This window comes from Anser anser, assembly GCF_964211835.1.
Source record: "Anser anser genome assembly, chromosome: 14".
NCBI classification, from domain to species: domain Eukaryota; kingdom Metazoa; phylum Chordata; class Aves; order Anseriformes; family Anatidae; genus Anser; species Anser anser.
The window spans coordinates 8,443,108-8,459,424 of NC_139735.1; the positions used below are offsets into that span (position 1 = coordinate 8,443,108).

Consider the following 16,317-nt stretch of genomic DNA (forward strand, 5'->3'; position numbering starts at 1 on the left):
GGTGCCCTAAAATCAAAGCATAGCACTTGCTCTGCCAACTGCAGTTCTCTGACTTCTTTTGATCAAGAGCCTGGCTGCAGAAAGGTAAAAAAAAAAAAAAAAAAAAAAACTGTTTGGATCTTTTCCCCCTACAATTATTATCACATCCATTACTCAGCAGAAGCCTCAAATGCCCTTTAATTCTTGCACAAATACTTCCTTTTGGGATTCATTTGAAGTTTTCCTGTGCAAGCAGTGGTCACTTGTCAGCTCCCCACCTGAAGGGGTGAGGCAGAGAAAGCCCAGTCAGCGAAAAAGGAACTCTGACTTCAAGCATTTAAAATGAATATTGACAAAAAGAGGGGGCGGGGAAGAGCGGAATCAAAAGCCTGGAAATTGCTGACTAGGCCAAACCTGACTGCCTTCTGCCTAGGGTAGGAAATGGTATCATTAGAAGGGACACAGCTCCTGGTCGGCAGCAGCGAGAGTACAGCAGTAACTTCCATGGCGGGCACCGGGACCAGAAAAATAGAGGGTTGTCCTTTGGTCTGGCTTACAAAATTTTAGCCCAAAATTTTTCCAAAGACACCAGCTACGGCAGTCCCCACACTGGCTGACAGCCGTGGTCCATGCAGTGCAGGCTCTCGTGCTCAGTACCGGGGGGCAATAGGCACACCGGGGGCGTTTTGTCTCCCTGTTGCAGATTACCTCTAGCCCTGTGTTAGTTCAGCCATGAAGCCCGGTGTTTCTCATATTTTACCTCTAATCTAAGGGTGCCGTCACCAACAGACCAGGCGACTCCAGCTCTGCTGGCATGGACCAGGATGGAGCAACGCTTGTGCTGCTGGAGACGGGGGCTGAGGATGCGGAGAGCTGAGCATCCTCCAAGAGCTTTCCTTTTGCACCCACTCAGTGGTACGTAGGGCTGGGATGACAGCGATGATCAGCTAATGAATGGTGCTCTCAGTCTGACAGCATCCAAAATGTAGAGGAGAAGCATCAGGACTGGCATCTTCTGGCTTTGCAGTGCCAAGAGAGAAGAAAGACAGAGTAAATTTTTTTTTTTTTTTTTAATTTTAAATCTCCATGCATTTACTGCAAGTCAGGGCTGAGACACTGGGGGGAAAGATGCAGCATCGCTTCCCATGTTCTCTCTTCTGTGCTGAGCAGACCCAGGCCCCTGGGATATGGATTTCAAGAGCAATAAATTCATTCTAAAAATTTAAAGAGGATGACGCAGAAAACTTTAAACAAACAAACCAAGCAGCTCCACACAATAAAAGCCACTTCTCTCCTGATGTCTCTCTCTAGTGACAGTGTGACACATCAAGGTCGGATACCCTGTCCCACAGGAGCACAGCTTCGTACGGGGTGAAAGTTGTCCCCTGATGGGGTGTGATGTCTGCTGTTTCGTAACAATAAACTGTGCTTATACAAAACCCAGGATGCTCATAGTGGAACATCATTTATAGCAAGCATTCCCTCTCACAGGGCAAGGAAGCACTGAGCTGAAATGCCTTCAGGAGGTAGGAAGTGTCAAAGAGATATTTAACCTGAAATTGCTAGCTCCTGTTGTCTAACTCCTATATCACACTGCCTTCCTCGTGCAGGGGAGGGCTCACATCTGCAGCTCAATAAATTAGCCATTCATACCAGGAGGTTTCTTTCTGGCAGAAGCTGAACTCAACAGCAAGAATAATAATCCATATGTTTGTTATTGTGATCAGCTCCTCTGGAAGATAAAATTTAGAAAGCTCTGCTGGAGCATCGCAAATGCCGCAGCGCTGAAGGCCTCCGATGCTTTGCGTCAGGAGGGGGGAGAGAAATAAGGAGCCCCTCCCTGCCTGGAGCACTTCCACCCCACCAGCCACTTCCACAGCTTGTTCAGCTACCCTCCCATACGGATTTTCAGAAAAATCTCTTTTTTTTTGCTTTTATGGCTTTGCTCGTGCATAGTCTCCTAAATGAATGCACAGGCTGTTTCTGGCATGCTTTAAACTTTCATGCATTTTTAATGATTTACAAGGAAAAGAGTTTTTCCTCTCTCTCTCTTTCTCTTCCCCCCTTTCCTCCTTGACTCCCTTTTTCTTTACTTAAAAAAAAAAAAAAAGGAAAAAAAAAAAGAAAGAAAAAGGAATGACTTAATACATATCAAGTGGAATTGTTGGTTTGTGGTGGCTGCTTCATAATTCCAGGTTCAAGTTTTTTCTATTTAATTATGCACTATAATTCTCAGGAACTATAATGCAATAACAAAAGCATGCACCAGAGTTGGCATAAGTCTGTTCTTTATTAGTATGGGTATGGGTACTGTGCTTTATGTGTGAAATAAAATATTTGGAGCTAACATTGAGTCTGTTTCTTTAGAATTACACAGAACACTTCTTCCTTTAAAACACTGAAACTGGGGCTTTCTGTTCCCTGCTTGGCTGGCTTCTCACCTGATAAATTTAATTTTACTTGCTTTCGTGATGCCTTACTTGTTTGTAACTGCCTTTGTAATACCTTAATTGAATAGAGGGTTCCTACATTAACCTGAAGTCCTCTATAGTATCTTAATTTATGAAGGTTAAAAGTGATTAACTGATGAAAGGCTGCTTGCTGTAAATATTGACATTCCCCCCACCTGCCAGGGTTTTGATTAGCTCCTGAAGTTGCCTTAACATTTTTGTTTATCGGGTTATCAGCAGTTCCAAAAGCTTATGAGCATCAGGACTTTCCTCATGCCAATTACCGCTCATGTTTCAAACACTGAAGGCAAACGCATAACAATATATGGTTGAGTACATTCATCAGTTTTGAGTGGGAATATGTGTGTAATATTAAGCTTCAGTGTAAATATTTGCACAAATGGGACTAATTTTGCAAAAATTAAATTCTCTTTCTTGCAGGCACTTTATTTCCTTTCCATTCAGTTTTGATGATAGTGTTTGTAAGTCATTTTGGGTTTTTGGAAAGAAGTGTAGTTTCTGAAGCAAGCAAGATTGCTTTTTACAGCTGCAAATGGTTTATGTGCAAGATTCTGTCTTGCCCAAAAGCAGCCTGAATTTGACAGCAAGTGCTGGTGAACTTTGCAACGGTTGTAGCCAAAGTATTAGAGAACTTCTCTGAAATCTGCCTTTGGTCCTGGCTCTGACCTCCTCAGCATTTCCAAAAGTGTTCCTGGCAATGAATATTTAACTCTTCTGTTGACCAAAAATGCTCATAGAGATTAAAATCTCCTGAACCTGTAAAAAGTCAGATTTTTTGAGACAGCTGCCTTTGAAATGCCTTGTAGGTAGCAGAACGATATCAGATGACTTACCGTCTCATGCAGCCTGTAAAGCTGATCGTGTATATGAGACATACTTTTAGTTCTCTGCACTACAAGCTGCTCACAGGTGACCCAGGGGCTCTGAAACCCTCCCACCACCAACACTGGTGCTAGGGCACATCCAGGTGGGGCAGTGCCACTGAATGACCCCCCAAGATGTGGCTGTGGAGGTGCGTGGAGCTGTCAGCACCTGTGCTGGGACCCTGCCCTGCTTCGGCCTCCAGTGAAAACCCTCCCTGCCCTTTGCCAAGTAATTCCCCTCAGCTATCAACTGCCTTATTTATAATTTTATTCACCTAATGCTGGTTAAGCATCCACCCTTTGCACACCTGTCCCCCCCCATATGTTGTGGGGAGGAGGCTGCCCTGCTTTTCTCCTAGCTTGGGATCACCAGGGTGTGCTGAGGTTGAGAATCTTATGATCACTGGGACGTGCTGATGGTTTTAACCAGCTCTAGTCCTCTTGCATGACTTCTGTCCTTGTAAAGCGTGCTAGGCTGTTTCTCACCAAGCAGCAGCCTTAAGGCAGATGATCAGGATTGTTAGCTGCCTCTTATTTTTATTTTCTTTTCATGCAAAAGGGATATTTCTTAGCTATAACAGGTAAGATGATCTTAATAACGTTAAATATCCATTTTTGTGGTTGTTTTACTTTACAAACTGTGACTTAGGTTGTGATGTGACACCTGAAGGTGTTTTCCTTCACACTTAAGAATTCTGAAAAATCTTTTTACTGTAGTTGTGATTTTACCTCCAGTCATGGCAAAGGCAGATGTACGCAAGCAGAATTTCTAAAACTTCTTACAAGAGAAGCAATTTGGAGTCAAAAAAAGATTTAAGACAATCTTCTTTTTCTGGGCTAGGAAGTCCTTTTTTTTTTTTTTTGGAGGGGGGGATTTTTTTTTTTTCTTTCCTCAAGACAAGTTACTATGCATGTGTTCACTTCTCTGATCCTGGTCTGAACTTCTCAAGGGCTTACGTTGCACTAGAGGAATGAATGCTGAAAATATTAGTTATGGTGTTCATAAACTTCACTCTTAAAAGCTGTGAAACAGTGCAGACCCATTTGTGAGTAAATGGAGAATTTCCCAGTGAGTCCCAGACTTGTGGCACCCTTAAGGAGCAGTTGCAAGCAGAGCTGTGTGTTGCAGCCTGCAATGAAGCATAAAATCCTTTCCTTTTTTTCTTTGATGAATCTAATAGTTTAGGTTCCTAATATTTCACTGATTCAGTGCTGAGAACATAGGACAGTGCTCAGCTGATAGCAAGATGTGACGGTTTTGGCTGAATTCTGCTGCCCTCCTCCATCCTTGAGGGGTTTTACTTTCCCACAGCTCCTTAACTTAACTAAGCCTTGTTTGTCCCCTGCGTGTCACCTCCATTCAGGCAAAGGGCATAAGCAGCTGGATGCAGATACACTTCAGCTTCATCAGCCAGAAGCGTAGGCAAGCAGCAGGCAAAGTTCTCCAGCCCACGCATTGTCCTGTGGCCCTGAGGAAAGGGAGGATAAATAAATCACCTTCTTTTTATGTATAAATGCCATTCACACTGAAACAGCACTGCATTTTAATAAGCACGCTATATGGAGTGTCACTTTAATCCTAAGAGGAAAGCAGCTTTTATTGTTGTTATTATTATTTTTTGAACATGCTGCATGTTCAGCTGCTGTTTTATTTTTGATGGGGGACCTTTTTGAGAAGAGCTGAGATCTCCACAACCTCAATACCCTTGTCTGTATTTGTGCTGAGGCTTTAAGGGGAGCCTGTGGGTGAGTGCAGGAAAGGTGTGATGGCTTCCAAAATGCCAGCCTCACATACATGGTGTAGTCATGCTGCTGGTTGCTCTGTGGGGTGAGTAAGCTGATGGCTTTGCCAGCATCTGCCTGGTGTTAGTCTCAAGCATTAAGGCAGAGGGTTTCAAAGGCATCAAAACCAAGTTCATCTGACAGCGAATTGGTGTGTGCCATCTCCTTGAAAAACCCAGGCCCCATTTGCTGGGGGAAAGGAAAGGCACTACTTTGCATCAGCATCATTTCCTTCACCTCTCCATGATGCACTGAAAAAATAACCCTGTGCCCCCTGCAAGAACAGATCTCCCTGAGTCTTGCAAAGAAGAACATCCCAGTTCATCCTGCAAGGGGGAACCACTCGCATGATGATTGCTTGCAAGAGTAACGATTGCAGAGTCATCTTGTCCCTTTGACTGAAAAGTGTTTAAAGAATATCCTCTTAAATGTATCTTGAATGAGTAACAGCTGGGCAGATGAATCTATACTGCTGCTGAGTCTTGCAGGGGAGCACTTTATGTATCTGAGTCTCTGGAAGGATGAAGTCAGGGAGCTTCCCTTGGAGCAGAGCTTGTGCTCTGCCACGCCGGATGGCACTGCAGCTGCAGCAGCCCCATCTCGTCCTGCTGCCTCGCCCGGCTGGCAGCAGTGCGACACCCTGCAGCTCGGTTTGCTGCGGCATGGCACAGCCTAGCCCGGCAGGATGCATTATTGATGCTGAGGAAATGCAAGTGCTACAAGGGCTTTGTTCAGAGATGCTGAGCCAACTAACAGTACAGAAGTAGCTAAAAGCAGGGAGTGCCCATAAATTCACAAATGCTCTCATTTAGCCATTGGTTTAGATGCCTGGCCCTTTATTCCTGTTGCCCAAACCTCCAGTTGTGTTTTTCTTCTATCTGAGATGAGGACTGAGAGTGTTACAGGGAATCCTGTGAGGAAAACAGGACCTCAAAGCCATCTGCAGAGAACTGCCTGCAATGCCAGCCTTGGAGACTAAATAGGGGTGAGGAAAGAGGAATGTGTGTGTGCGCGTGCATGAATGTGTTTCTAGCCACCAGGGAGGTAAAGGATCAAAATCTATAGCTAAATAAATCTGTAAGATTTCCAGGTATATTTTAAGTTAGTGAGGGCATCAAAGCCCAGATAGCATCCCCGAAGACCTGGCAGAAGTGCCCAGGTGTGCTGTCTGGTTCCCAAGATGCGTCCCCATCTCTCCACGTACCTGTTGGTGCACGGTGTTGGGGAGCTGCTGTCTGCTGCAAGGCACACGCTGCTCGCTGCTGAGATTATGAAAGTCATAAAAACGTCAGCTTCTGTATTTCAGTTCTGTAAACTACCCATGCACAATGCTCTCTTCTGATCCTTTACAACCAGCGAGGTTTGCCTCTGGCTTTCGGCTTGAATAACAACGAGGACATCTCCCACCTGCCTGGCAGGTCTCTGGTGGGGCTGCCCTCACCCGGAGGGGCTGGGGAGGCACCAGTGCTTTGCTCCTAAACATGAAGGTGTGGTCCCCTGCACTGCTGCCACCACGTGTAGCTGTGCATGACGGGGAGCACCGAGCCTATCAACCCCTTAAGTGCACACTTATGTTTAAAGTCATTCTGTATTTAGAAAAAACAAAACAAACAAACAAAAAAAAACAGAAGGGGTTGAAGTTTAGGCAGATGCTTGTTGGCTTCCTGGGCTGGACATAACTGTCATGTGGATTGTGAGTATGCTGCTGCTCTATCTGTCATGCATATTTGCATCAAGTAGGTCTGACAGCAAGTCTCTTGATCCCCCAAAGCGCTGGTAAAGGGGAGTTGAAGAAGTCAGGAGCATGCACAACTGCTGTGCGGGAGATCAGGTCTTTGGAGCCTGATTCAGGTTTAGACTTATGAGCCTCTCCGTTGATTTCTGGCTTTGTATTGGTCCCCTATCTGTGATTAAATTTTTTTTTTTTTAATGGAATTTGGCATGAAAACCAGGTGTGAGTGTAATGTTCCTGGCACAGAGCCAGTGCAGTCCCTGTTCTCCAAAGGTTGGTGGCCTTGGGTTTTGCGTTACTTTGCCTATTGTTAGAGCAGTGTCCTTCTGTTACGGACAGTTTTTGCTATTTGCAAAAGTGACTGGCTTTGCTGCACACATGGAAGTTTTAATAATTATTCCCAAGCAGCTCTGAGAGTTTTTTAACATGGAAACAAGTTCTACATTACTCGTTAAATTGGTCAAATTTCAATAAAGTCAGGAAAACATCTTGAAAACAGCATGAATATAATTTACAAAGAAAACAATCCAAGCGTTACTGCCAAAGAGTTTTCCAACAGGAAGGAAGAAAGAATTTCTCTTTCCCCCCACATAGAATGACTGTACTGTACATTAAATTAGTGGTTTTTGGAGTGAAGGAAACCACCACAGGATCCACAATGTGAATAAGAGCGAAGCTGGTACCCGACGTGAAGATAGGTCTTGCTTCTTTGTTATCTCCCAGGCAGGTTGTACAAATCCTGGCTTCACGTTCCTGTAAGTAGCTCTGCTGAGCCTCTTTATCCTAGATGAGCTCTTGCTTGCCGTGTTTTTAAATCTAGCAGTAAAACTCCACACAGGGGCTGAAGCTTGGCAGAGGGGGTCTGGGTTGTCAGCAAACGTGGAAGTGATGAGATGACCTCTTTCCCCTAATACAAAGTTTTCCTCAGAAGTGAGGAAAGGAGGACTTTGTGCATGTCTGACACTTCTCTGTACATTGCTGTCCATCTGACTGTGGTGTGGTAAACGGGGATATCACAGCCCACAACCCAGCAGCTCTGCAGCCCACAACCAAAGCAGTAGCTGGGGTTACCCAGCAGGCAGGCGGGCTTTGGTTCAGCGCAGAGGTCTGCCCACAGTCAGCCCCCAAGGGCACGGTCTCCTGCTTGGTGATCAAAATAAAATGCTTTTCCCAGAGGAAGAGGATGGGACGCAGGACTGAAGTTAAGGACGGGCTGGACAAATTTGCTGATTCAGAACCTGCATGAGCCAAGTACAAAGCTATGGGCTGGTCTGCCCACTGCAAACCAATTTGGGTTCCTCAGGACTAGCACCATGCAGCAAGGCCATGCCTGAACCACTCAACAGCAGCCTTGGCTAAAGGGTTTCATTGCAGATGAAAAACTCGCTGGTTTTCCTACCTGGAGTTCCTCATAAAAAGATGGGGAGCATAGCAGAGCATTAACAGCAAATCTCATGCATATTCCTTAATGAAGTAGGTTTCAATGTGTACAGAGACAATGTTATTTGCATGTACATGCCTGTATGAAGGAATAGTTACGGGTAGGTTTTGACTGGAGACATTATTGTTATAATTGCTTGTACTATCAACTCCACTACCTGAAAGGGAAACATAAAGCAGACCCAAACTTCCCTGATGATAGAGCTGGATGTAAAACTACAACCGTGTCTGGTGACCACATTTTGCAATTTTGAGATTTTTCTGCGCTGACATGAAGAGAAATCTTTCCAAGTTGTTTGCAATATAAAACTCAGACCTCAAGATCAGGGTCTGGACTGACTGCATGTTCTCCCCTTAAGTTTGACCAGAGTCACATCCTGAACTTCAGTATCTTTTCTGTTGTAACCTCAGGCAAAATCAAGATAATTTTTGCAAAGCATTTTAGTTTTGGGAACAGAACTTTTTGTTTGCTTTTTTTTTATTTCCCCCTAAAGCCACAAATTATAAGAACAAAACAACAACAACAAAAACCACCCATGCTTTCAGTAGAAACAGCTCCAATGCATTTTCTGTGTCAGTTTGTATATAATCTTCCCCTGGGGTTCCTTTGCAACTGATATGAACGCAGAGGGTGTGGGGGAGATCCGCTGCTCAGAGCCCACAGACACATTTCTGGAAGTGCTGTGTTTTGAGATGAGGCTGCTGCATTGCTTAGTTTGACGTTTTCAGAAATGTTGTGAGGTTTAATTAACTAAAGCACTTTATCATCATTAGAGAAATGGAGTCCTAAGAGGTTATTGGTAGATTTTTTTAAGGGCCACATCTGTATAGGAAAAATTAAAATCTCAAGGTATGTTTCTTGCCAATAACATTGGAGGGAGAAACATGGAAAGGGCACAGATACTAATTAAATTATTGTGCTTTATTTTTTTTTCATTCACTGTTAGTTTAACAGCTGTGCTTCATCTCTAAGGCATATTTGTCTTTATCTTTGGCCACTTTGTCAGAGCTGGCAGAAGGAATCTTAGGTGGGGTTGTTCTCTGAGCAAATTAAACAATGACCAAAACTTTGCTCATTTCTTCCATCATTATATCAGATTTCCATGTCTTCATTTTGACTTAGCAATATAGAGGCAGTATGTCTCTGCTGTCAATACGGAGCAAGGGGTGGGGACAACTCAAGGGCGGTAGGTCCTACGAGGGTCTGCATTTTTCATGAGAGTATTCAAAAGGGACTGCTCCGTGCACTGCACCACCCACCTATGCACAAAGACAAAATAGTGTTTTTACACCATTTAAATGCACAGCAAGTGCCCAGGTCTGTAGCTTGTGCTCAGGCAGAGTAATGCCTTGGTGAGTTGGATTTTATCTGATCTAGGTGACTATTGGGGTTGTAAGTACTATTTAATGCGAATATAAGCTACTTGAGACCTATAGTTTCAGTATTTTCTTTTTCTTCATTTTAGTGCCAAATGGCCATCAGAGGATTTAATTTGTCAATAGGCTGCATGAATACCCAGGCCACCTCCATCTGCTGCTGTGACAGAACACAATTAACAGGAAAATCCCAGGTACTTGCCTTCGCTAATTTTTCAAATCTCTTCTTGGCTAGTTTGGAAAATTTGCATAAGAAATCTGACTTTGAACCTTAGGCTTATGTCCAGGCTTTATGTTTTGGTTGTGTTGGTCTCAGTGGAGGATGCAGGTGAGTGGTTGGAGCAGAGCAAGAAAAAGCACAGAAATGTCACGAGATGAATCTGAGCAGAATTCAAGGAAGCAAAATGGTCAGGTAGTGGGAGCGGCGGGAGGAGAAGAGGGTGAGGGCTGGAGTGTGGAAACCTGAATGCTTTGTCTCTTGGGCACAGTCACAAGTCTGTTGTATGCTGCGGACCTCGTGGTGATGGCATGGTTGTTTATCGCTGTGGGTGACAGATTTCAGGGATATCCCACGAAGACCTTTCCATCTGACATTCAATTGAGCAGAAAAGAGAGCCAGGTTTGTGTTATCTAAATAGAAGCAGGCCCATGAGCCCTGATGTTAGCAGGCCTGTGTGCGCTGGGTCAGGTTTGGATGAAGTGTGTGCTCTGCACTCTCAGCATTGGTTTGTGGCTGCTGAGGTCTTGGGCTGAGCGAGCTTGATCACAGGGTGACAGCCGCAGCCTGGGTTTCCCTTCCTTTCCCTTTACTTTGCAGAAACTTCAAAAATAAATAAGCAAAACCTCCTGGAACAGACAGATGAAACCACCTGCAAACTGCTCCAATTTTTATTTTTTTTTTTAACACTGAAAACATCCCTGGGTGTGCTGGTCAAGGTTTGCTGGGCTTAATGATCCTGATAGTTATGTTGGGGTGTATAGATGGAGACATCCTAAGAGGCTGGGGCAGCACGCACCCTGATGCAGTCTTCCCCCAGCTGAACTTGATGTAAATCCACAGGTAGCAGGAGCCATCCCACTCGGCTGCTGACAAGCACCTCCCCAGGAGCTATTTCCAGTTGTACTCCCAGAACTGTAGGTTGGCACGTCCGTGAGGATGGCAACTGGTCTGGTGGCATGAGACATGCCCATCTCCCATTGAAAATACAGCCAGTATCTTCACATGACAAAACCATGCTGAAGTAACCTACTCACCCCCTGACACTCTCCAGTGTCCCCTATCACTCTCAGTGGTGGCGTGCTGAAACGCCGGGTGGATGTTATGCTGATCTTTTGGCAACCCCCAACGGAAGAAATAGAACACCAACCTAAAACACAAAGAAAAGGCTCGAGGAATCTATCATTATTAATCCTGCTGTCAGTTTTAATTTTGGGGACATTACCTCACTCAACACTCATTGGAAAGAGCTGCCAAAAATGATGATGTCATCATCAGCAGGCACATCTGACCCTGGCTGCTGATTGCCAGTGTTGAGTGCAAGTTAATAAATCCCCTGGTACCTGGATACACACTGGGGTTTTATTACAATGCAGGCATTCCATGATACCCTGGTAATTAAAGAGTCTGAGGAGGAAAGAAACCAAGCCACTACTTTCTTCTATTTAGAAAAGCTGTGAATATAATTGTCTTGTAGATCTGCTTCCTTCAACTGTCCTGTAAACCTGTGTTTTGATTGAACTGAATGGCCCGGTGGAAAAGCTGGATGTAGGCAGGAATGGGAGATAAAATCAGAAGTGGTCGATTTGAGCTGGGACCAAAGTGGTTCCTAAGTTTGCAGATCAGGTGCAGATCAGGTTGGTGGCTGCTGTTGTTCTGAAACCCCGCTCCATGAGGAGAGGTTGAGTGACTTTTGTCATCTGGCTGGTGAAGGCTCATGTGAAAACACCCACTCCTTGTCGGCCTGAAGCCCCCCTCACCCCCTGGCACTACAGATGGCTATACGTGGTGTGGTACAGGCAGAGCTGGGCCATTCCCTTGGCCTCCTCTCCTACCCATCCTGCCTGCCCTTAGTGGTGCTGCCTCAGGCTCTGTGTCTTCACCCTGCAGGTTGCAGAGTCTGGCTCAAGGTGCTGGATGGGTCCAACTGATGCTGTTCCTGTGGGCTGGGCAGAAACAAGAGCTTGCCTTCAGTTAATGAGTGTGTTGAGCCTTCGTTCCCCCAGGATCATAGGCAAGATGGTCCCAAACATGGTCTGGGGTGGCCTCATTGTGTGCCTTTGGGGACTTCCAGTGTAGGTGGTGAGGATGATCTGTGAACCAAGCCTGACAGGCAGAGCACTGCACTTCCAAGAACTAGAAATGTTCTTTTTCCTATGGAAAACTGAAGTTTGGGCATCTCCCTGTGGGCTCAGGGCTAGGGGTCCCACAACAGCTTTGCCTGTACTGCCCTGCCTGTCCTTAGACTGGCGTGCAATAGGAGAAATAAATATTTCTTATAAGTAGTGGATCTGCATTTTTACTCTTAGTCCATCCCCAGACATAGCCACAAGATGAGACAAAGTATTCATTGGGTTGCCACATTCCCATGGCAGTAGCAGCATAACTACTCCAAAATTTATAGAGCTCATTGAATAAAAGAGCAATTGAAAGAGAAGTCATGTTGATGAAGCAAAGCTTTGAAAGAAGGAGCAGAGCTGGGGACTTTCACACTGGAGAAAGCTTTCAAGTTGTGCTCATTTGGAGCTGACATCTGTTTACCTTTAAAGGTCTATAAATAATATTACCTCTTCTCTTTGCTGACTACTAGTGATGATACTTTGCTTCTGTTTACAGACCCTTTCCTCCTCTGTCTTGATACTGGAGTTTTCTGGCTGAGCGATTTGACATCATCATCATTGCAGACGTTTCCCCTATCTCTATAGCAACGCACGATGATGCCACAAACAGAGGATTATGCAATCTGTGTAGGCTCAGATGGAAGGAGAGGCAGGGCTGGGAGCTCTGATTTATACACAAATGTCTCTAATAGCAGCAAGGGGAATACAGAAACTTCTTGGCCAAGGAAATGGTTTTTGTATAAACATTCTCATCTTCCAAGTTTCTCTCTGGTGGGAAAGTCCCTCCTTAAAGACCTCTTATACATATATATGTGTTGTATACACACATTCACACACAGATATGCGTATTTGTGTGTGAAGGAGCATACTGATTATGCAAATGCAATATTGTTCCCAGCATCGTGCAGGCAGGGATATTGCCAGACCCCTATACACAACCTCTATCTAACATATCCAAGTTCAACTGTGCTTTGTTCACCCCAAGCACAAAGGTGCTGTGGGACTGCCCAGACCTCACGCTCTCTCTTCAGCAGAGGGCTGGCTTGGAAGATGCTGCTGAATGTCTTTTTTAAAATACGATTGGGAACTTTTGGGTCCTTGGCTAGATGGGATCAGCATCTTTCTTGTTCAGACCCACTCTATCTTTTCTCTAGCAACTTTGTCCTGTGGTTAAGGCAGAGGAGAAGCATAAGGGCAGTTTTAAATCTCTGTGCTCCCAAAGGCTTTCTAGCTAAACCTAAGGAAATGTCTTTGAAGCCCTCCCTGTGCCTCAGTTTCTCCTGCAACAGGACAAATAAATCTCAGTTCTTAAGGAGGTGGTGATTCTGAGCACTCTCATCTCTGAGTGTTCAGACTCTTCGGTAAGGGGGTCCATGGAGACTCTGGAAAACACACTTGTGGGTGTTTCTTCTATGTTTATCTAATTTTTATTGAACATACAAATGCACCCTATCTAGCACATGTCAGAATCAATAACTGTGCCTTGTTAGCAGTTTTTCCATTTATGGCATATTGTCCTGACATAGCTGTAAAACCTCAATGAATATGGTTTTAATAACTCAATGGTATTTAACGTACAATCGCTGCCTTATTAGGTCTAAATTAAATCCTTACTTGAGACACTTAATTTAAAGTGTGACTGATCTTTTCCTGGCCTGGAAGGAGATACTTAAATGACACTTCTTCCAATTTGGCCACATGGCTGAGGGGGTGGGATTTAAATAATGTATTTTGATGATACTACTCATCTGGTTAAAGCTGAATTGCATCATTTTACGAACACTCAGAGACAGGATCAAATTAAACCCAACTTCCCACCAAGTTAACTCAGCTGAGCTTTGGAGCTTAGCACTGTATTCAAAACACACACTTATTGTGACTATCCACTCATCAGCATCTGCTTGGCTTTTCCAAAGGAAAAAATGAAGTGCACCATATTTTTCTACTCAGAGCCTCTTGTGGGGTGCCTTTTGAGTTGACAAAGACAAGGCTTACATTCTGCTGTGGGCACACTAATAAAATAAACCTAATAAAATAAACATTACATGCAATAATGATGCTACTAAATCTCAGTTCAATGAGTAGCTAAAGTGTTACCCACAGATCTATTTAGAGTGATGTGCCTGGACTTCCTTCCCCAACCCGGAATCACATAAACATTTGCTAAATCAAAAGCATCATCAGGACCAATGGGGGTTCCACGAAAAACTTCAACACATGAGAAGCTGAGGAGGGTACAGAGCACATACAGAAGATGTGCCATGGCTTCTGCATAAAAAGGTCACCACAGAAGAATGGCCACTCTTAAAGGTCTGGAAGAAAAGTACCAAACAAAAATGTGTGGGAAGACATTGGAAGCTATCAAGTACTTTGCTGCTTTGCTTTGTTTGGTTCACACAGTGAAGTTTTTGTTGGATTAAAGCAAGTTGTGCAATTGAAGGTGCACAGGAAAGGACAGCATCCTTTAGTATAGGTACATACTGGGTCTTCAGGTCAGTCTCTGGAAGACAGCACAGCCAAGTGATGAGGAAAGTGAGCTGGGAGCCTGTAAAAATAGGGACATTGGACTGTGGGGTGACTTCTGGCAGGACTTTGGTTTCCCCTTCTGTTTAGCCTCTAAGCCTTTGACAGCACTGATGGAAAGTTAGGCAGTGCTATTACTATTGAAGCTTGCAGCTCAAATTCCAGCTGCATCCTAAACAAGTCTCTCTGCATTATTTATTGGAAATAAATTCTGGAATATTTCAGTTCATTTTCAATACAAAGTGGAAGCTTGTTTCAAAAAGAAAATAGGATAAAGCATACCTGCAGTTTCAGAAACATTTTTATCTGTGATTTCAACTTTGTTTAAAAAAAAAATCCTCTGCAGATTTACCTGTCATTGTGCTGAATGAGATGGGTCAGCCCCCAAGCTGTCTGCTAGGTCTCCCATCTTGGGCAGCCACTGGGAGGACAAGGTGGAGTTGCTGGGGCAGCACATCTCACCTTCACGAGGCAGTCTGGACAGGCTCCATGTCACGGTTATCTCTATATTGAATAAATTTGCGATTTGTGCTTGCTTTCTAGTGAGCTTGGTGGGTTTGCCCACCTTTAGAGTGAACTTGTGCTTTGCAGTACTTACAGATCTTTTTTAATTGAAGCTCCAGCTGCTGGATTAATAGGATTATACAAGAATTTCTGCTGTCATTCAGAAAACCAAAGGGAAGACTCAAGTCCAAGTGATGCAGGGGAAGGGTTCAGAGTGTGACCAAAGCCAGAGGTGAAGTGTTAGGATAATGTAAATGTATTCCTCCTTTAAAGACCTCAGATATCTGTGAAGCATTATCATGGACGCTGTAGAGGCCTGACTCTCTGATGTCAAGCACTTAGAGTTGGCAGCAGGGCTGCTGCAGGGAAGTCAAGGGGCAGGACAAGGTCCATTCATTGCAAGGGTCCCTCTAAGGTGGCTCACTGGAAAGGTGCTTGGAGGTCTGCTTGCAAGGCAGCTGCCAGAGAATCATTAGGGTTGTCTCTCAGATTTCAGAACTGGGGTTTTGCAATGCCTTTTACCAGGTGCAATCCCACAAAGGACTCAGGATAAAGAAAGCAGCATTACTACATAATGGCCTTTAAAACGCTTGATAGTCTTTGAAAGTTTCAGTCCGTCCTGAAAGCAAGGACAATGTGCATTGTTTAACACCACATCCACTATAGTCTGTGCTGAGGGCAGCATAACACTTCAAGCTGAAATACGTGTATTTCTGTTATGTCCTCTATCCAAGAATTTAACTGCTATTTAGTTCATTTCAGTCCTGATGATTGATTTCTCCTGGATGCTGGGGTGAGAATTGTTTTAACAGTTTACAGATGGACAAATGAAACAGGGAGGTGTCCAACGTTTTGCCCAGCACTGCAAACTACGCCGGAGGTAGAATGATTGTATCCCTGTTTGATCCCAGCCAGGCTTGATCCTACTTTTTCCCTTTTGTAAAAATTTGACTTCCTCCCTAGCGTGTGTATACTTTAATAATTGAATCACAGCTGTAGAAAATGATGAGACTGAAAACACCAATGAAGACCTTTCAAAGTGATATTTATTCTTCTTGTTCTAAATCTGGAACTATTCGTATTGCAATAATTCCAGCACAGGGAGATATATTATCTTTGCATTGTTGTTGTTGCTACTGCTGAATCTATTTATTTAACAGTTTTTCAAATAATGTACTGAAGCTCAAAAGTTTTAAGAGTTTTTCCAGGATGAAAGAGAAAAGAATGTGCTCACCCAGTGTTTTCTCTATATCTCTTTTGTCTCTCATTAATTAGGAACGGTTTCAAGTGATAAAACCAGCTTGTTATT

At 44.1% G+C, this 16,317-nt stretch overlaps 1 long non-coding RNA gene across 1 annotated transcript; it reads left to right on the top strand.

Moving 5' to 3' along the window:
- The first annotated feature begins 3,576 nt into the window (after positions 1 to 3,576).
- LOC310881592 lies at positions 3,577 to 15,573 on the top strand. Its single transcript, XR_014572458.1, has 3 exons — positions 3,577 to 3,894; positions 9,734 to 9,838; positions 12,478 to 15,573. It is a non-coding gene; the product is annotated as an uncharacterized lncRNA (long non-coding RNA).
- The last annotated feature ends 744 nt before the right edge of the window (positions 15,574 to 16,317 follow it).